This window comes from Argiope bruennichi, chromosome 10 (assembly GCF_947563725.1).
Source record: "Argiope bruennichi chromosome 10, qqArgBrue1.1, whole genome shotgun sequence".
In the NCBI taxonomy this organism is placed as follows: Eukaryota; Metazoa; Arthropoda; class Arachnida; order Araneae; family Araneidae; genus Argiope; species Argiope bruennichi.
The window spans coordinates 65,510,391-65,532,542 of NC_079160.1; the positions used below are offsets into that span (position 1 = coordinate 65,510,391).

The 22,152-nt window shown below is 30.4% G+C and overlaps 4 non-coding genes across 4 annotated transcripts; all 4 read left to right on the forward strand.

Annotated features, from left to right (window-relative positions):
- The first annotated feature begins 8,125 nt into the window (after window positions 1–8,125).
- Window positions 8,126–8,207, forward strand: Trnas-gcu (transfer RNA serine (anticodon GCU)). Its single transcript has one exon. It is a non-coding gene; the product is annotated as a tRNA-Ser (tRNA).
- Window positions 8,208–8,352: 145 nt separating this feature from the next.
- Window positions 8,353–8,434, forward strand: Trnas-gcu (transfer RNA serine (anticodon GCU)). Its single transcript has one exon. It is a non-coding gene; the product is annotated as a tRNA-Ser (tRNA).
- Window positions 8,435–8,574: 140 nt separating this feature from the next.
- Trnas-gcu (transfer RNA serine (anticodon GCU)) lies at window positions 8,575–8,656 on the forward strand. Its single transcript has one exon. It is a non-coding gene; the product is annotated as a tRNA-Ser (tRNA).
- A 145-nt stretch (window positions 8,657–8,801) lies between these two features.
- Window positions 8,802–8,883, forward strand: Trnas-gcu (transfer RNA serine (anticodon GCU)). The gene has a single exon. It is a non-coding gene; the product is annotated as a tRNA-Ser (tRNA).
- The last annotated feature ends 13,269 nt before the right edge of the window (window positions 8,884–22,152 follow it).

Consider the following 22,152-nt stretch of genomic DNA (forward strand, 5'->3'; position numbering starts at 1 on the left):
ACTTGCAGCCACTTTAACCAAGAAGGATAATAGCAGTTGCTCACTAATCAATATCATCTATTTAATAAACTCGTCGAATTTTGAAGGTAATGGACTATACTTTATCAGCATAAACACTTCAGAAATGAATGGAGCTTTTAATATAAGTTCATAGCTGATTAAATTTCGTTTAAGTATTTAATGCATTGCGCTCTTGCTTACCTTAGCGTCATTAGTTATGGAAAATATAAGGTATTTACATCATAGGAAAATGATTTTCATTAAATTATTGTATGTTATTGTATGTTTATAGTTTAATTGTATTGTCAAACATGGTGAACATATTTGATAATTATTCATTAAACTCATGGATTATTTTATGATTAAAATAATGGATTTAGAATAATCGTTTGCTGTTATTTTATAGGCAAAGAAATAACAGTCGAAACTAAAACGGATTCTTATAAAATAACTACAATTTTATCAATGTAAATAGATTTTAAGATATAATTTTTGAATCTTATGTATTATTTTAATGATGTTTTTATTATATTCATTGACGCTTTCCAATAATTTAAATTTCGTCACAATGAATCATTATTGAATTTTTCTTGTCACTGTTCGAAAGACTAGTCATTTTTTCGAATAAAAAATTCGACAAATAACTAAAGAAAATTTAAAATTTCTTTCTTGAATAAAATTCTATTTTGCAGAATAATACTTCTTTTATGCAATAGCATTACAATTAAGATGGACGATGATACATTTTCTATATTTATTTTTACATCTGTAAAATTATACATTATGCTAATCATGGGGGATATATGGTTACTAATAACTAAAGGCAAATTGAATTATTATAAGAGTATTGAGGGTATGGTGATGGAAAATGGACGAATCAAAGAAAGGCGCAATCGTCAATACTTTACATATCAGTCATGGTTCAGCGTCTTCCATCTTTCGATACGAACGGTCGAAACAATAACGGAGTTGGGGTTTGAAGTGCTGGAGCACACGCCATACAGTCCAGATTTGGCTCCAGGTGATTTTGATATGTTTGGATCATTGAAGAAACAGCTAAGGAGAAGAAGATTTGCAACCGATGAAGAAGTCATTGGTGTGGAGCAAAATTTGTTACAGATGAAACTGAAAAACGTTTTTCCAACGGAATAAAAAAACCCCCTGTAAAACGTTAAGAAAAGTGCATTGAAGTTGAAGATGGTTATGTAGAAAAATAATGTATGTTTCAGTTTCCCATCACAGAATAAATGCACCTTTTCCCAATGCCCCTTTACTTTTTGATTCGCCCTCATGTAAATATTAAAATCATAAAAAACATTTAATAAGTGAATCATTAAAAAAATTTTGATAATTCCTGATTTTTATAAATAGAAAATAACTCAATATGTACAGGATTAACATGATATTTACCTTATTTTGAGATTTACTAGCACTTTGTAATCAACATTCTTGTGATGTTTCGAAATGATTAAGCTTGCATCTGCACCAAAAATATATCCACAGAAATATATGCATCTCATTTAAAAATTCCAGGATAAAAGAACCATTTTATCTATGGAAAAATACATAAGAAATGCATTATACCAAAAATTCTGATACAGAAGAAACTTTCCTCATTAAAGACACATAAATGAAAATATATGATCCAAAGCTCATTATGAAGAAGTTATACAGAATGTATAAAGAGACCTTTTACTTTATTCGTTGCAATCGATCATGAAAGTTGAAAGTAGAAATAATAATAAAAAAGAAATGCCCCTTTTGTGCGCTGTTTTAAATGATAAGGAAAATTAATACGGATAAAAGGATAAAAGGAGGCGGATGATATTGATTTTAAAGATTTTCCTTTCATCTTTTTTAACTTTTAAGAGCACACAATCGAAGATAAATACAAGAGAATAAACAGTGATAATCATCTTTGTTATTCTAAAAATTTTCCTAAAACCTTTTTTTTTATTTTACTTTATTTTATTTTCTCAGAAAATTAAACTCCCTTGCAATTCCCCTGAGAAGTTGTTTCGCATAAAAAGCTGTTATCTTTTACGTCTGTTCCTCGACATTTTAAAGCCCGAAATATTAAGAACAGCGTTCCCCTTTTTTAAATGGGAAAATTTTGCTTCTGTTTTCGGCGCCGTAAATTGAAGTAACGTAATTAGGAAATGTCATGTTTGTTTTGACTAATATTAAGGGAAGTAGCATCTTCAGAAGGCACTTCGTTAAAGAAAAGATTGCGTCGAGGTTCTTAAAGTAACATTAAGTATTGCGCCCAGGTATCTGGGAAGTAAGTTTTAAAAGAGAAATAAAAGTAACATGCTTAAGAAATGCTTATTAGTGAGTTGCGTTTATGTTCATAATTTGGTTAAAGGAATATACTTTGCTGTATCAAACATAAACTTATACACTTCAACTTCTTTTAAGCAAATATGATAAAATTTTGTCATATTTCTTTGACGCCTACATGGACGATTCGTTATAAACAAGGAAAAAATTGAAGCTAATCGAATTTGATATTAAAGATAAGAAGTGGAAGAATAAAGTGAAGATCAAAGGAGTTAAAAAGAATCTGTAAGATATAACAAATATGTTTCAAAATATTATGACAGAAGTGCAGTTATTAACTAATTAATTGTACATTAAAGAAAGATATAAATCAAGTTCTCAAATGATATTAAAGTATTTGATATTTATTAAGTCATATACAGATTTTTTTAAATGTATCACGGTCGGAATGGCAAAGTTATAATTGGCACTTGCGACTCAAATAAAATCTATCCAAAAAATCACCTATTAACTGGAAGCGATTTGCAAAGTACAATAGCCATCAAACTATGATAGCTATTTCACCCTTCTTAGGTTATTTGAGTACTTAAGAAACCGACCGTCATCGATAGGGAATTTTTCAGGATTCGGAAGTTGTTAATCTTCGGATAGTTTAGTTTAGTTATATTAACGTCCCGTTTTAAAGCAATACTAGGGCTATTTTGGGAAAGACCTCGTAATTTTGAACCGCGGTCAGATGACGAGGACGACACCTGAGTTGGCATCCCCCTCTCCACACCACACTAGTGGGATGACGTTTGGCCCGGACGTTTAACATGCACCATATCCGCTTACACGACGGTTCTTTGGTGGAATCGGAATCGTCGAATTCGAACCTGGTTCCGAAGCCAAGACCTTACCACCAGGCCACCGCGGCCACTTTAATGTTTGGAATATCATTGGGAAACATATGACATTGACTGTCAGACTAAATTATCAATCTAACTGGGATATGTGTAAGGTATTTTAAGATTAAAGGAAATGCATGAGTTCAATTTTTAAAAATTTTGCATAAATTTGAGCTTATGCTTTGTTTTTTTAGATATTAACTGCAAGATGATGTTATTCCTCTTCGAACTGGTAAAGTTTTTAATTTTTCGGAAGGATAAGTTGATTTTTGCATCAATGTAGGAGGTTATCCGCACGTTCCGCTGGATATGGATCGATTGCATTTTTATTTGTGTGATTTAATTCTGTATGACTAATTGGTGGTTATTGACACCAATGACAAAATACGGAAGATTTGCAGTAAAAGAGCATGTTTTGAATATACACCCATTCATTTGTAATGTCGCAAAATGATGCTAAAAGTTTCATATTTTATTAATACATATCGTTTCAGAATATGATGGACGTTTCAATAAAACTTCCGTGTGATTTCAAACAATTATTTAATTATTTATTATTAAATAATTACATGATATTAACTATGCTATATTATATGATATTAACTATATTAACTACTACAGTAAACAATTTCCTCTCCTAGTTGTGCGTGCTAAATTTTTATCACTAGATATTTTTAGAAGAATTATTAGATTTTCTTTATTTCTGCAAGCGACCGTCAAAATGGGCCTGGTTGTGAACTGCTGTTTCCTTGGGCTTTTTTTGGCATTCTAGCTGATCCATTGTAAGATATTAAAAAAAATGTATGAAATAGCTATGAAGAAAAACCGTAAAAAAGAACAGTACATTTTTGGATTCGAAAACTCTCCGCGCTTTTAAGCATGCGTCAGGATGAGTTTATTTAGTCAAAATAGGGACGAAAGGGGGAAGGGGGAAGGAGGAGGTGTTTATATTTAACAACAAGTTGAACTTGGATTATTGATGAATTTCAGAGGCGTAAAAACTGCTACTAACTCGTCATATAATCGGAAAAAGATTGTAATTCATAATAAAATAGTTTATAGCAATTATTATTTACTGTAAGGAATCTACACATTGAATTGTGATGAATAAATGGAAAATTTTTGCTCTATAAGTTTGATAATTAAGGTTTTTAAAAAAATAATTTAGAAAACTATTTTATTAATTTAATTTGTAATTTTTTTTATCTTAATACACTTTTTTTTATTTATTATTGGATTTTTTGATAACATTTTCAGGTTAATAACGGTAGATAAACTCTGTCGGTAATGATAGCCTATAAATATAGCACATCTTCAAGCCACTCCTGAAATATTTTTGGCCACTTGACTTAGTTATATAACCAATCAATGCACAAATTTGAGCTAAAATAAAATAATACAGCCAAAAATGACACGATAGTCATATACACGTGAAAAAAAACCGAATGAAAAATTATTTCATTTGACAGAAATCAATATCAAGGAATGACGAGTAATTCAGGAAATCCGCTCATTTTTCCGCGTCTCACTCATTAGAGTGGTAGAATCATCAAAAAGTGTTAATATCGGGATACTGAAACGAATAGAAATTAAATGACTCCCGCGTCGTCTCGATAATTTGTTTTCTTCTTCCTGTTGATTTGTTGAGTTCATGTTTGTCACGCGATACTAGTCCTCACTCATGCTGGTTATTAAGATCATGGGGGGGGGGGGTAACAACTAAGTCATGATTCATCTTGATACCTGACTATAAGCTCCACTGAATTCATGCTCAATGAGTCTTATTAATATTGATCATGTGATTTTCCAAAGTTAGTACGGGTCAGGCGCATTTATGCTCAAGGAAAAAAGGATTATGGAGAATTTTTTACGACTCCTTTTTTTTTAACTCTCTGACTCCTGATGATGACTAACCCTCTGATTCATCATGCCAACTCAAGGCAAACTCCATTAAGTTCGTGCTCATTACATCATGTTCAAGGATTGCGTGATTTTCTAGAGTTAAAATGGAGCATGCGCATTTATGATCAAGGAAATAAAAATTACGGAGATAATCTTTTTTCGACTCTTTATTTCTTTAACCCTCCAGCTCCTGAAGGTAGTTAAAATCTGAATGCAGTTTTATATATGCAATGATAAAGTGGATTCGTCCATTTCCTCATTATCACTATGGATAGTAAGGAAGCCGAAATGGAGTCATTAATTGACTCATATAATCCCTGATTGAGTTACAAAATCAACTTAAGTAAATAAATTTCTCAAAAATCTTAATTCATGTGCGGTATTCTTACATTTAAATATTTCTTTTATTCAACTCAACCTATAATTTGATAAATAAAAAAAAATTAATTTTAAAAATAGTTTCATAATCTTATCTTGAAAGTTTATACTAGTACAAATTTAATGACTATTTTTTTTTTTTGCAAGTTCTGAAGTTATCCTGGGAAGAAGAACAATTCATCATTGTAAAGTATGAATACCTGACATTTCTACCCCCCCCCGAGATATTATTGATGATGCATCATGCATCCCACGTTTGAATCAGAAACCGGGCAAAACGGGCCCAACAGTATAGAACTTGCACGTCCGGGTTGCCACAATGAGAGACGAAAATTAATTTCCTGGACAGTTGTTATCATCGCAGCTTAACTTAGAAATAAAACTTGTCAAACAAAAGCAGAGGCAGTAGCAAAACTTTTAATCGATTGAAAAATAATTTAAAACGATAGGAAACCCAGTAACATACCTCATTCTCTAATTGCCTGAAAAAATAAATTAAATAATTATCATAGTTTGTTTATTCTATTTTAAAAACAATTACTCTTTCAGTTAAACATACAGTGAACTTCAAAAGAAAGTAAACACCCATGATTAATATAGAAAATGTTTATTTCAAATATATTATTTATTTATAATATAAAGTAGGTATATACAATTGTTAACTTATTCATGTAGGATACAATTACTTGTAAAAGTTTAATTGAATCAAAGTACAAAATGAAATAATTCCACTTAAACCGAAAAGCATCAAATTTCATGCGTCAAAAAAAGTAAACAGAGAACATTGATACGGACAAAAAACATTGAAAGCTGTAGTATTTATATTTTGTCTGCAATCCTTTAGATTTTATCATTGTCTTTAATCGTCTAGGCATAAATGTAACCAGTTTTTTTTTTTTGTTAGTTCGGAAGGGAATTTTTTGCCATTCTTCTGTAACAATTTGTTTCATATATTCCTTACTAAAAATGGCTCTTGGGCCTGCATTTTTCTCAAAATATACCCATAAATTTTCAATGAGGTTTAGATCTAGTGACTGTGGAGGATGGTTCAAATTCTTCGCAACACTATAGAGTAACCATTCTTTCACAGACTTTGATGTGTGTTTGGGACTGTTATCATGTTAGAAGATCCAGCTTCATGGCAATCTCAAATTCGCAACACTAAGGGCAACATTATCTTTTAAAATATTTGAAAAGTCCATTTTTTCATTGCAGATGCGACAAATACCAAATTACAGACTTCTGCTGTCGCCTTACACCACCAGATCATAACAGATCCACCCCTATGTTTCATTGTCTTGACTGAATAATTATTACTGGATTCTTCAATCTTTGATATCTACATTTTTTGCGAACTTCTATTCTCCAAAGCAATTCGATTTCTTTCTCATCATTAAATAAAATATTATTCCAAAAATCTAAATACTTATTAAGGTATTTTTTGGCAAACAGCAGACGCTTTTTCTGGTTCGATTTCGTGATGAATGGTTTCTTACGTGAAATCCCGCCATGTAACCCATGTCCATGAAGAGTCTTACTTATAGTGCTTGCACTTATTGTCTTCGTTTATCTTTGAGAGATGCTTTGAGATATTTTAACAGCACTTGCAACTGCATTAGCAATAATATCTCATATTACTGCTCTCCTTTCCATATCAGGAAATCGTCTTGATCTTCCTGTTCTCTAAAAATCTTTAATCTGCCTGTATTTGGAGTATTTGTCAAGAATTTTCTTCACTATGTAGTGGCTTCAATCAACAATTATTTTCTATTTCACGTATGAATTTACCATTTTCCTTCAAATTTATTATCATTTTTTCTTTTGTAGTGCTATTTGTTTTCCCAGCGCAGATTATGTAATTTTCTAGAAATATCTCTCAGATTTTTCTAGAAATTTACATAAATTTAGGCCTAATATAAAACCTTAAATCATATCAAGATCCTCTAAGAAAAAATGAGGTGATATCTATAAAATTACATTTGAAGGAGAAAGAGTTCTGAGTGTTTACTTTCTTTCTGACGCCTAAAATTGGATGATATTAGGTTAAGCTTGAATTATTTCTTTATGTAATTTATTTTAATTTAATACTTACAAGTTGTGAGATTCTGCTTAAATAAGTTAATAATTGTATATATCTGCTTTATATTATAAGTCAATAATATATTTGAAATAACACATTTTCTAAATCAATCATCGGTGCTTATTTTCTTTTGACTCTCACTTTAGTTTAGGAAATATTCTGATTTCCATATAGTAAACAGTGGTAAGCGGTATTTCTTAGTAAAAATGTTTGAAACTATTGTATTTTAAAGTGGTTCTTTCCAATTATTTTAAACAAAGCTAATATATTTTTGCTGGTGGGTCCTAAGAATTAATTCATAAAGAAATTAATGTAAAATTTATTGCAACTTAAACGTAAATCATAAAAAATATGAAATAATTATCTAAAAAGCATTATTTTCGCACAACTTAAGATAAACATTTCACTTAGGTGAAATAAAGTATCTAACAGCTTAGAAAAATCGATTTTTTTCACCTTTATTTAACTACGGTCTTTTGTTTGAACAGATCACTCCTCCATTGTTGATAACTGCTTTTATCGCGGTTTTAATAGTGCAGCGGAAGTTCAACAATAATATCTTCAAGTGCTGATTACATTACAATGGCAGTGCTTGCAAGACGAGGTGGCCGAGTGGTTAAGGCGATGGACTGCTAATCCATTGGGCTCTGCCCGCGTGGGTTCGAATCCCATCCTCGTCGATAGTTCTTATTTTCCCCTAAAATGACAATATAGAGCTTCTTTCATGAATGTGGCGTAGATTGAAGCAGGAAAAAGAATTTTCAATTCCTTCTCTTCATATGTTAATATGAAATATATTATCTCTCAGGTGAAGGAGTGAAACATGACGAGGTGGCCGAGTGGTTAAGGCGATGGACTGCTAATCCATTGGGCTCTGCCCGCGTGGGTTCGAATCCCATCCTCGTCGATTGTTCTTATTTTTCTAAGAAACGACCGTATAGGTGTTCTTTCACATATGCTATGTCCTTGAAACATAGAAAAGAATTTTCAGTTTTTCATCATCTGTTCATACAAAATATGTTTGCTCTCATGAAAGTGGCATGTTGTGACGAGGTGGCCGAGTGGTTAAGGCGATGGACTGCTAATCCATTGGGCTCTGCCCGCGTGGGTTCGAATCCCATCCTCGTCGATAGTTCTTATTTTCCCCCAAAATGACAATATAGAGCTTCTTTCATGAATGTGGCGTAGATTGAAGCAGGAAAAAGAATTTTCAATTCCTTCTCTTCATATGTTAATATGAAATATATTATCTCTCAGGTGAAGGAGTGAAAAATGACGAGGTGGCCGAGTGGTTAAGGCGATGGACTGCTAATCCATTGGGCTCTGCCCGCGTGGGTTCGAATCCCATCCTCGTCGATTGTTCTTATTTTTCTAAGAAACGACCGTATAGGTGTTCTTTCACATATGCTATGTCCTTGAAACATAGAAAAGAATTTTCAGTTTTTCATCATCTGTTCATACAAAATATGTTTGCTCTCATGAAACTGGTATGTTGTGACGAGGTGGCCGAGTGGTTAAGGCGATGGACTGCTAATCCATTGGGCTTTGTCCACGTTGGTTCGAATCCCATTATCGTTGGGAATTAACATTTTTCTTCCTGCATAAAATTAAAAAAAACGTTAAAAAAATTCCGTCAAGTTTAGCTAATATTTTAAAATGTAACATAAACTTTCCGTCTAAACCAGAGCGAATCAAAAGAATTATAGCATATTTATAATATCATATAATCACTTTTAAATAATATCACTTTTTAATATCACTTTTTAAATAATTCACAATAAATCATTCAAAATTATGATGCTTGATAAAAATTATGAATTGTCCATTTTGGTGCAAGATGCCAGAACCTTTATATATATTACAAATACAAGTATACAGACATAAACACTCATATATATGTATAATTTCAATTTTTCCGCAGATAAATGTTTTCTTATTAATCAACTTACGTTTCCTTTTAACTTTAACTTCTAAGTTGTGCGGCTCTTATTTTTCCACACCGTAACTACTTGGCTCTGATGCTGAAATGCTACGTCAACAAAATTCCCTTCTAAAGCGATATAAGTTAGCATTAATTATATTTATTTATTCGATCTTTTTTTATGCCATCTTTCTTATTCTGATAATGCCGTTTTTTGGTTAAAGTTCGAATTAATAAGTCTGAAAACTAATTTTAGAAATGGAACTTTTTTCATAAAAATTAAGAATAAACAAACAAAAAAAACCTATTTATTTAAAGAACCCCCATGGTTTTTCCAATTTCTTCTCGAAAATGTAAATGTCTTATATTTTCTAGGCTGCTCTACTCCACCTAATCATAAGGCATATGGATTAAATTTCAATGACCAGATTCCGGGGCAGCATTGGCGGGAACTAAGTTTGATTCTTAAGGACCATCACCTATCACGGTACAACTCTCCCAGTGCGAATCACCTCCCATCATCGTAAGAGGTAGCCACCCCTCACTGTTATTGTACCCACCCGGATGGTGCGAGAACCAACCACCATGCCGGAGACTTCTCATATTCATATCTGCGATGCTCAACTGTGGAAGATGTTTTCTGTGTAACTTTAAACAGCTACTCTGACTTGCCCTGAAGCGTACAGAAAATTTGAATGATAGCATCATTTCAACAGCAACACTGATGGGAACTTTGGTTGAGTCCTAAGGGCTACCACCGGCCACGGTACAGTCCTTCCCTTGGGAAGTGCTGCCCGTCATCGATGGGAAGCACAGGAATCCCACTTTTTCTATGCCCACCAGAGCGGCGAGAACCAACCACCATGCTGGAAGCTTCTGATCCTCAATAACGATGTGCTCCCCCGGGGGGGGATATATTTATCTGGATAAAAGAGAAGTTTCTTTCTACACGTACATATATTCTCAAAAATGCAGTAAATTAAAAGAAAACAATTCATTTTCTTATAGAAGAAATGTACTATTTATTCCAGAAGGTTTTACCGATTTCTCTTTTATAATTCCAGAAGTTTGTACCAGTTTTCGATGAAAAAAAGTTTTTGTCATAATTTTTCCTAAAAATTCTTTTGATTGTTTATCAATTTTTAATTAATCAAATAATGATATTAGTGGAACTAATTTATTTTATAAATTAAACATATTTTTTTACTTAAATCCATTTCAATTCCGAAAAACGATTACTAGGAGGATAAAAAAAAAACTTTTATAGGGTTAACGAAGTTTCAGACTAGAAGTCATGCATTTCAGGGACAGAAATCTATCTCTAAGTGATTCGGAGTTGAAACACAACACTTCACATTCCAGACACTGTAATCAACCAGGAAATAATATATCTTGGATAGCGCATTGTTCCAGACATATGAATATTAATGACTCCAAAGTTCATTTAATCTCAGTCTCTTTGCCTGACTTCATCAATTAATTTGGCGATTCTGGCTATTAGATTTTGAATAGATTATTGTATAGTGACACCTCAAATAAATAAAAAAGCGCCAAGCAGTAGCGCAGAGGAGATTTTATTGCCATGGCAACGAAAAAGAAATGCCAGAATTGATTGGAATGTAGAAGATAATAAAGTGATTAAAATACTTTGTTTACCATTTTCTAGAATGTCGAAATAATGATGTTTGAGATAAGCCAAGATGAATTGTTATCTGTTCTTAGACGGGATTAAATAAAGATTTAATCTCTAAAATAATGTTAAAATGTTAATTTATCAAATAACAAAATATTGATAAAATAATGTCAATTTATTAAAATTTTAAATAAATCTGTAATTAAAATAAGTAAATATTATACTTTTTAAATAAAAATAAAGGAAATAATTATATGTCCTATTTAATACCAAATAAATATGCTTGTGTGGTTTGACATTCTATCGGATAGATCGTTTAAACCTAGAACTACTTCATTTGGAACACAAATGTTTTGTTGGACAGAAATCTGCATTTTCAGAGATTTATTTTTTTTATCAGGTTTTTATTAATTAAAAATTGTGCAAAATCATTTTTACTTTCTTATGCGCAATATAGATAACGTATAGTAATTGCCAAAAATTCAAATTCCTGATTTTGATGAATGTCCACGTTTTAGACCTCTTGGGAGACACGCTCTTGAAAAATGGCCGCCGTCCGTATGTCTGTGACAAAGATAACTCAAAAACGCTTTGAAATGGAGAGATGAAATTAGGTACACGGTCTTTACACCGAATTGGTTGATTTCTATCAAAATTTGAGCAAACTTCATCCAGAGGTAGACTGTTTGTCTGTTCGAATATAAGTTTACATGATATCTATAAAACTATATCTATACGATCACGATATCTATATTCATTTCGAGAAAGCTAGGTAAACAAACTATATCTATACGATCACGATATCTATATTCATTTCGAGAAAGCTAGGTAAATAAACTATATCTATACGATCACGATATCTATATTCATTTCGAGAAAGCTAGGTAAATAAACTATATCTATACGATCACGATATCTATATTCATTTCGAGAAAGCTAGGTAAATAAACTATATCTATACGATCACGATATCTATATTCATTTCGAGAAAGCTAGGTAAATAAACTATATCTATACGATCACGATATCTATATTCATTTCGAGAAAGCTAGGTAAATAAACTATATCTATACGATCACGATATCTATATTCATTTCGAGAAAGCTAGGTAAACAAACTATATCTATACGATCACGATATCTATATTCATTTCGAGAAAGCTAGGTAAATAAACTATATCTATACGATCACGATATCTATATTCATTTCGAGAAAGCTAGGTAAATAAACTATATCTATACGATCACGATATCTATATTCATTTCGTGAAAGCTAGGTAAATAAACTATATCTATACGATCACGATATCTATATTCATTTCGAGAAAGCTAGGTAAATAAAATTCGGTGCACAGATTTAACATCAATAGTGTAAACATCTGTCAAATTGTGAGCCAAATCCAGAAGGGGGTTAAGCGCCTGTCGGTCTGAATTTCCAGAAATATATAAACGTGGTTATTAAAAAAAACCAAAAAAAAAACACCACAATGACTTTAATATATCAAATTTGGTATCGGAATTTGCGATTACAAGTGCAGTTTTGTACCAAATTCTTGCTTCAATCGGTTGGGAAAATGTGTCTAAAACACATATGCGATTTTTGAATTCTATTAAATACATTCCAGGGGTTAATCTAGAAAAAAAACCCGCCAAGAATTTCACTAGAGATTCAGTAAATATGCTAAATTCACGCCTAAGAACGATTTTCGTAACTAGCCAGTGTCCTGGCATAGGGGTAGCGCGTCTTCCCTCGATCTGGGTGTCCTGGGGTCGAGTCTCGGTTTGGGCATGGTTGTTCTTCCGTTGTTCTATCTGTGAGATGTATGAATGTACCCTCCTGTAAAAAGGGGTTGAGCAAGCGAATGAGTGATGCGTGAGTAGCTCTTGACCCTGGTTGGCGCTACTAAAAAAACAAGAAACGCTCCCCCATAGGTTTAAAACGCTGTCTTCGTAACAGCGGACTTGCCATGGCAAGTGCCATAAGAAACAACAACAAAAATTTCGTAATTATTGTGCGCCAATGACAAGCAAGGCGTTCTCTGAGATAATACCTTTATTAGTGAAGGTATTATGCGAGAAAGTTTTGGGAATATCACTCCCGTATTTTTTAATGTGTTCATAAAATAAAGTTGCGTTTCATTTCATTTTATGCGTAGTAAAAAATGATGGAACGAATAGTATAGACTGAAACAAACGTAAAAAAATAATAATAAGTCAATTCTCTTTTTCTGTCGGTATTAATTTTAGCACTAAAATTAATACTTTCTAAACAATAAAAATATATTAATTTTACTTCTTTTGTTTATACAAAACAACTTTTCACTTTAATGCTTTCAGCGAAATTGAGATTCTCTCTCAGGCGAAATTCATACAGAACTTGTAATATTCTTGAATGTTTCATTCTGGAAAATAATGAAACTTCACCCAGAATCGTTTAATGCAAATAGTTTGTCAAGGGGTTTCGTCAAAATTTCGAGCTCGACTATTTTGACAGTTACAATATTTTCTCTTCGTGCATTTCATATATGAAAAAGTAGAAAACTCACAGTAAGAAGTAGCTGTTGATATGAACAGAAATACATTTTATAGTAGAGAGTTATATTTTTATGAAAAATAATTAATTACTGAGTTCAGAACTATTAGCAGCACGAATACATCCCTCATGTCATAGTGCAATTTTAAAACATTACAGAGGAAACAAATAAAAGAGATGCAGATAGAGGGATTCTGGAAAAAATTTGAAAAGAACTAAATGCATTCCATTTTCTTTTGATACTTATAACTAGATAGTACAACAACAACAACAAAAAAATATTGTTGGAAAAAGAAATTGCTATATATTTGCAATGTAGCGTATATTTATAATTACATATCTTTACAGATAAAAACTGAATTGGTTAACATATTCAAATTATTATTGTTTTAGAATGAATATTGCCAGTTACACACAAAGAACACTTTAAAAAGCAATATGAAAAAAAAAACCGAAAAGAATATATTTACATATGCAATGATGTCTTTTAATATAATTTAAATTTTAATTAATTTCCTAATTGTTATCTTAATTTAATCCATATTAATTTAATTCTAAAATGTTATCTTATTTCCTGATCCAGTTTCCCTTTTTATTTTATTACTTTTAACACGCGCCTTTATAAAACTGCTCACTTCAGCATTTTCTCACGCTCCGAGTGAAAGAATAAAAATCCTTAATCCATACCACATTCTTTAAAATATACCTAAATTTCCCTTTCCTAAGATTACACGTATCAAAGTAATTCGTATGAAATCTCATTGTAAAAACCACTGAAGGGAAAAATTTTGATCTCTTTTGCTCTTGTGTCACGATGTAGAATGACGTATTTCTTACCACTTATACTTTATACGTGAATTATGTATCCCGTGATGAAATATATTAAAATTTTAAAATTTCAAGTTTCTTCTATTGGGCACGCAACTGCTAAAATATATCTCCATATATATGTTTTCATCTACTCCCAAAACGCAATAAAAATTAATATCATATTGTCATGACTCATTATATTCAGGTCAAATAATGTAGAAAAAGGACAAGGAAGAAAAAGAAGTTATACACATACTGACTTAGTTCCGCTGGTTTGAAATATACATTTTCCTAAGGGAATATCAAAAACCAAGACAGACAAAAAAAAAAAGAAAAGAGCGTGCAGGGCACAATGTTTGTATAGCTTTGTATATTACACAAAGATACAGCTGAAAAAACACTGAAAATAAATAAGACTTCGCCAAAACAAATGAAAAAACACTGAAAATAAATAAAACTTCGCCAAAACAAGCGGATGACGAAACTCTTACAACAAAAGAAGCAAATAGTTAACGATTTTCTCGCCAAACATCAAAAACAGAGCATGAGAAGACAAGGCTTCATGCAAACGTCAGAAGTGTCTCCTCACCAAACAAATGTGTAATAGAAAACCGTTCTATCGATTGCGCCATTTCTTGGCGAACGGAATATAGATGACGTTATTTGTGTCTGAAAGGGAAGAGTAATATGCCAGATCTTTTAGCTTTTGAAAGCTGTGTTGCCACCTAAGATATTGCATTATAAAAAATGCAAAGATTTTGGCGAATAAAGAGGCGCCAAGCTGAGTGTATAAAAACAGTGTTTGATGTTTGGGGGGGGGGATTAAATAAAATCTTTCTTGTCGGATTTTTTTTTCTTGCTTTTTGAAATTTGAGAACAAAGGAAAATGTCATCTATGAATAGATTTCCAATATTATTGAACGCAGTTTAAAAAAAAATTTACAAAGAAACAGAGCAGATAAGAAACTTTAAGGGAGACTTGTAAATTGGATTTAATATTTTCTTTTTCTTTGCTTTGTTTTGGTGGAAAGAAGGTAATATTGATTATTGAATGTTTTCTTGAGAAAAAACATTGTTTCCTTTCTATACTGTTGAATTACTTTTAGAAACTCGAATTTATTGGATTTCTCTCAATTTCAGCCAAATTTAAGCAAGATTAATTAAATCAATAATGTTTTTATACTATGTTTTATTTTATTTACATTAGTTTATACTTAAATTTCAAAATCGAATAAAGAAAATCTGACATTTTCTCACAGAAATATGTCTTCTGTGCATAAATGTCGACAATGCATGATTTAAACATAAAAATATGTTCTGAATATATAATTCTTTATAATAAATTTAATTTTGACTCATAAAATGTGACTGGAAAATTACATCGAAAGACACAACTTAAGAAAGTTCCAATCAACTAATCTTTGTTATTTTTTAAGACACCTGTACAGATATTATAAATCAAAGAAATCTTTTCTTCGTCTGAAGCATTAACAAATACTATAATTCAAATATTCACTTGTAAAATCAAGTAATAGAGTTAATTTGAGTGTGGTAGGTTTGTGGAACTGACGGTAACCATTAGTTTTTCTAACTAATAACTAATGGTAACCAAAACCATTAGTTTTGCTCTGATTTTCGAGAACGATAGCTGTTCTATAGTTCAAATTTTTCAATTAATACGAAAAATAGAATAGTGGAAAAAGGAAGAAATGTATCAATGCCGATACTCATCAGATATAGTAACAAAATCGTTTCAACGTAACACGACGTAAAGTATATCATGCTTTGTTAGATTTTCCAATATCCAGCTACCAACAAGAATTTCCTTTATTTTCGCCGGAAAACTGAAAAAATTGGCGATTGAGGTGAGGGGAGTGGTAACGACCGCAGAAAAAAAAATTTGCTTTCTAATCTGATGGTGTAGATTTTTCTCTTTGTCACTAATGGAAGGTTTTGAATGTGGCATACTCGGAGGACGATGTAGAAAGATCTGCTCATAGTTCAAAAATCGCATCATACATCTGAAGAAATTTAGGCACTCTGTTTTTCAGATTTTCTAATAGTTTTATTTTAATATCCAACTACCAATAAGAATTTCCTTTAACTTCGCCGGAAAATTGAAAAAATTGGCCATTGGGGGTGACGGTAGAGGTAACGACCACAGAAAAAAAAAAATTCAAAAATCTTATCATACACCTGAAGAATTTTAGGGCTGCCATTTAGTTAGCATGGTTGATATTTTTCAACAACCAATTTTTCAATTGAGTCTTTTGCTAGAAGATTAACTGATGTCATCAAATCTAGAGAAAATATAACCGGTTAACTCGATCTACTCAGCTGGTTTTTCTCGATATTATGACTGTTAGTGTATAATTTTTGCAATGATTTTGACCATTCTGGCATAGTGTTAATATTTTACATTTAAGACCAATGGATAGAAGGCTCCAAATGTGATGCAACAGTAGAATGTGAATAGCTGATGCATATTGTATGTTATAGGATAAAGTGCCATCCTTTTAAGGATCGGGAATTGGGAGAAGAATATACTTGTCCAGGTGTCATCCTTCATATTTGTCTATGGCTCAAATCCGTTGTAAAATAAATCTTTCGGGCGCTTTTAGACGATTCTATGAACGAATAAATCCATCAAATCAGCCGACAAAAGCATCTTCATTGAGGGAACAAAACAACATATTATTAACGACATTTCTGCAGAAAAAATTAATTTAAATAAAGTAAAAGACATTGAGAATTTAATCCAGAGATGATGTGAAAAGCATAATTGCAAAATTAAATATTACAAAGAGGTTTAAAATAAACATTATATTTAGAAAGAACCTGCCAATGTCACTTCAAGGAATATATTAAAATAAATATAAATATTTTTTTGATTTTTCTAAAACTTTACCATGAATCGCTATCATTTGAAATAAGATAGAACCATTATTGAAAGAAATCTCTCTACAGTACATAAGATGTGATAGAATTTATTATTTCATATAAAAAAGCAATGCAACTTTTCCAAAATGTGAATTTCTTAATCTGCTTAGACTTTTCCATACATAAAATATTTTATATTTCTCAAGAAAATGAAATTTTATTTCGGAAATTTGATTTGATTGACATCGTAAAGGATTTTAACAGAACAATTGTAATTCGCATAGATATTTAGTCAAAATGCTTATTAATCACTGTTCGCAAAATTATATGATAGTCATTCTACAGAAAACTTATAATTCATACAAAACATCTTTTGAAGTGAATTCAGTTTAAGATTTTAATCTTGCATGAAAAATTGCTATTAACTTTCTCGTGAACGAAATTAGCACAGAAAAAAAATCTATTATCGTCCGAAAATTCTATTTCGAGAATTTTGGCTTTTAACATATTTCATTGATCAAAAAATTTTATGGAAACGCCTGTCAGCTTTGCCACATTTATTTATATTATATGTATCTTACATCATAATCTTAGATGCGTACAAAAGTTTAGTTAAAATTCTTCAATTGAATGTCTTTTCAATTTTCACATTTTCTCCATTGTATTAATGAAAAAGAGATCAAGTGCAATAAATTTTTATTATATTCAAAAATATAGCATCTATACATTCAAAAGTTTATTTTAGAATATCCATTTCCAAAAATTGTTATAGCAATCCATTAAATGTGATTATTTACTGAACCTTTCGCTAAAGTTACTCAACAAATTTAATTGTGTTGCATGTGAAAAATATTATGAAGTTGAAAAATAGCAATTTTATATTCTTGTAATTATTAAGTGATTCTTAAATGAAAAACGCTTAATCAAAATAGAAATCACTTGCCAGTTAATTTATTTATTAAAAGTGCTAGTTTTTTGTCCAGAAAATTCAATTGTTTCTGCAGCTTATTAATAATAGAATAATTCAGTATTTTCTTGATTTAACATTTACTCAAAGAAGGAGAAAAAAATATAATTTAAAAACTATATATGGACTGGTCTATTTAACTTGATTTGTTTCATATTATTGAAAGTGGAAGCGATTTTTTAATTTGTTTTGTATATTTGGGTTTAACAATGGGAGTAAAATTTAATTATTAGTTAATTAATAAAATTAGTTTTAATTCAATACGAATGGTGCTATCTATCAATGAATTTAAGAAAAAAACGAATCCCACGATTTCCTAATATTTATATTAATGAAATAGGAACTGAAACTAAAAAATGGAAAGTAAATAAACATGTTTCAACAGTTTAATATATTAATGTTAAAAGACTACAATTCAATACACTGTATTTTGTTTTCAAAATTCAATCACTAAGCGTCGATCCAAACTTCTAATTATATAAATCTACATATTTCTACGAAAAAAATCCATGCACATTCTATTGAACTTAAATTGTATTCTAAAAAACTGCTCAAAATCAATAATTATTAATCATTTTGAGTATAATGGGTTTTTCAAACTTGAAAGAAACAGAATAACAGCAAAAATAATGAAGAAAGAAATCTGTTATCAGTTAAATTGTATTTCCCAAAAATAATTAAAGAGTGTCTTAGTTTGAATTAAGCAATTAAAAGTTCTATCAAAATTCTACGCCCAGATTAAAATTTCTATTTAACTCAACAGGAAATGTTAAAAGAGAAAGAATGAAGAATAGAATGAAGAATAAATTAAACTGATAGCAAACAGTAAAAAGAATACTTTTTTAAACAAAATTTAATTTAATTATGTCAACTGTCTCCGCCATTTTAAGATTGGAAGAGTTTTCTTTTTTTTCGCATTTATAAATATAAAAGAGTGAGAAGACGCTTCTTTGTTTGCTCGAGAATTAAAATGTCATTTCGAGTGAAAGAAATAGTTTTTCTTAAGAGATTTGTTTGAATATGTGCTTAGAAAAAGAACAACTTTAAAAACTTTTGAGAGGTGCTTGTAAAGAGTTTTTTTTTCAACTAGCGCAGAAAAAAATTTACTTAAATAGAATAAAAAAATTAATTTATTTCAAGTTAATTTATTATTTTTAAAGATAACATTTTTAATGCAAATTTTGAAGTGCAAAATTAATAAAATACCTCGTAAATTTTATTTTATGATCTCTTTATTGTACGAATTGATAAAAACAACCTTAATATTTATGTTTGTGTTATAAGTTCTCATTGGCAACAGATAAATAATTAAACTTTAATCTAAAATCCGCATGAAAGAAATAATAAAAAAAATATTTATGATATTTTAAATTTTAAACAGCTTCGAAAATTATCATCATTAAATTCCATTTATGTAGTTATCTTAAATCTTATCTATTTTTATTCCAAAAAGAATTTTCAATTCAAACTTGGTTTGGAAAACGTCATTTCAAGCAAAAATTGGTTTCAAATAAAAGTAATTTTAAAGTATAACGTTATATTTAATGCATCACTAGTATTTTAACTAATAAGATATTTAATTTTGAATAAACGTTAATGATTTTCAATATTTCTGGTTATTCTTTTTTAAAAATCTTAGAACAAACATTTATATTTCTTGAAATTCATCTAATCTTTCACGTTCGTTCATTTAATCTTACGTTAATAGTTGCAATATTTCCAGAACCATATGAATAGGATATGCATTTACTATAACATATTATAGTTTAAACTTACAATGCAGCTATTTAGATTCAAATTAATATTAATGATCATAGTTATATGATAATAATTATCAAAACTCGAATAAACGTATCGTAGAATTTCTTTAATATTAATGAGATACACTATGGGTATTTAATAATGTAAGAACTGCAACTAAAAATTTGAAAAAAGTATAATGATAAGATTGACTTGGTAGAGGGTAGACGAATAAAATGGAAACTATGCGAGTCTGTTTTAATAAAAAAAGCATAGAAATAATATACTATATCCGGACTTTAGTTCCTAGTTACAATCAGGAGAGAAATGTGCATAGGTACTGTGTAACTGTAGAATTCAAAGTAAACAATTAACAATTAACTGACTACTCCGCCCCACACGTAGGCACATGGAGAAAATTGAATGATCAGAATACCCCAACAATAACACTGGACAGAACTTTGGTTGAGTCTAAAAGCCATCACCGGTCACGGAACAACCTTTCCCTAGGAAAGTGCGTCCCATTATTGCTGGAAGGTAGTCAACGCCCTTCCACCTTTTTCTTTACTCACTGGGGTGGCAAGAACCAACCACCATATCGAAAGCTTCTCCTCCTCATTTTTGTGCCCCCCCCCAGTGAGATGAATTCAAAGTAAAACTATGAATAATATCATTGTTTAATTTTTAATTTAGTGAGCAGAAGTTCATTCTATCTACAGTTAATAGCATTCTATTTAGAGATTTCAATATTCAAGAAAAAAGCAGTATAAACTGTTACATCTATCTTCACAGAAAAGAAACTTCCAGAAAGTACATATTTTTACTAATACGTTTGCACAGTAATAAACTGTTGCTTTTCATAATTTATTACTGTGCAGGAGCGAATTTTTGTCACTGAGAAAGAGCAGTAACAAAGTGAATTCATTCCATAGCTGGTGAGGGGAGGAAGATACTGTACAGAAAATAGAATCTTCTCTCTTTTCAGGAATGATGAAAGTGATGTTTGAATTTTTAAGTGCTCAGGAAATATTTTCACGATCCTGTGAGTTGAATGTAAGTAAAGAAATGAAGAAAATAAATTAAAGTTACATTACATTAATAAATAATATAGGAAATAAAAATATAGTGCTCTATTGCATTTTGTGTAAATAGCTATGAAAGTAATTCCTTACATGATTATTATGTTAAAAATTCTAGGGTTTTTTTTTTGTTTGTTTATTTAGCGAAGTTGAATACGCATTTATAAAACAAAATAAGAAATTCAAGGAAAATAATCAAGACATTATGAGTATCATTTTTAATTCAAATTAATTATTTCTTTGTTAAAATTTATGAATATCAAGTCATAAATCCAAATATAAATTTTATGGACTAAAAATCCATTTATTCGTAACTATTAAACAAATCAGAATTTAAGTTGCTGCGAAAGAGTTTACTGCATAAAGCATCGCCTCACAACTACAATACACCAGCCGCTACTGACCCTATTCTACTCCACCGAATTTTAGTACTTAAAATAGATATTCTATTTATACATAATGCAATAAAATGTTAAACTTTTAGTCACAAAAATCATTTTTTATTTTCACCCAAATAATACACAATAATGTCTATTGTTTAAAGCAATAGGAGAGGTATCTCTGAAAATTTCTTATACACTCTCTAAGAAAATATCTCTCTATTATTCCCCACATAAAAACTGCAGATATTAGACAAATTCAAGTATCCTGCAGCAATATAGATTTTAGTCTCACACATGAGCATTTTATGCGTCATAGTACAATGAGGAAAAAACTGATTGCATTTTTTTATTCCATTAAAACGAAAACTATCCGACTAAGTGAGGTCTGAAAAGTGAAAGTTCATCAAAATTTCGTCTAAACAGATTTTTTGGGGGCGTTTACAATTTTTTCTCTTTAAATTATATAACCCAATATTAATTTCTTCTTCTTCTAACTTCTCTTTAATTATATACTTAATGTTTTATCATGCTTTTAAAATATTTATTTAATCATCCAGATTCTTAAAATATATTTTCTTTTTTTATTAAGCCTAAATAAAGAAATTTTATATATTTCATATTTAAGTTATCATTTTTACTTTATAAATTTTATTCGAATACTTAACCCTTAAATGCATGCA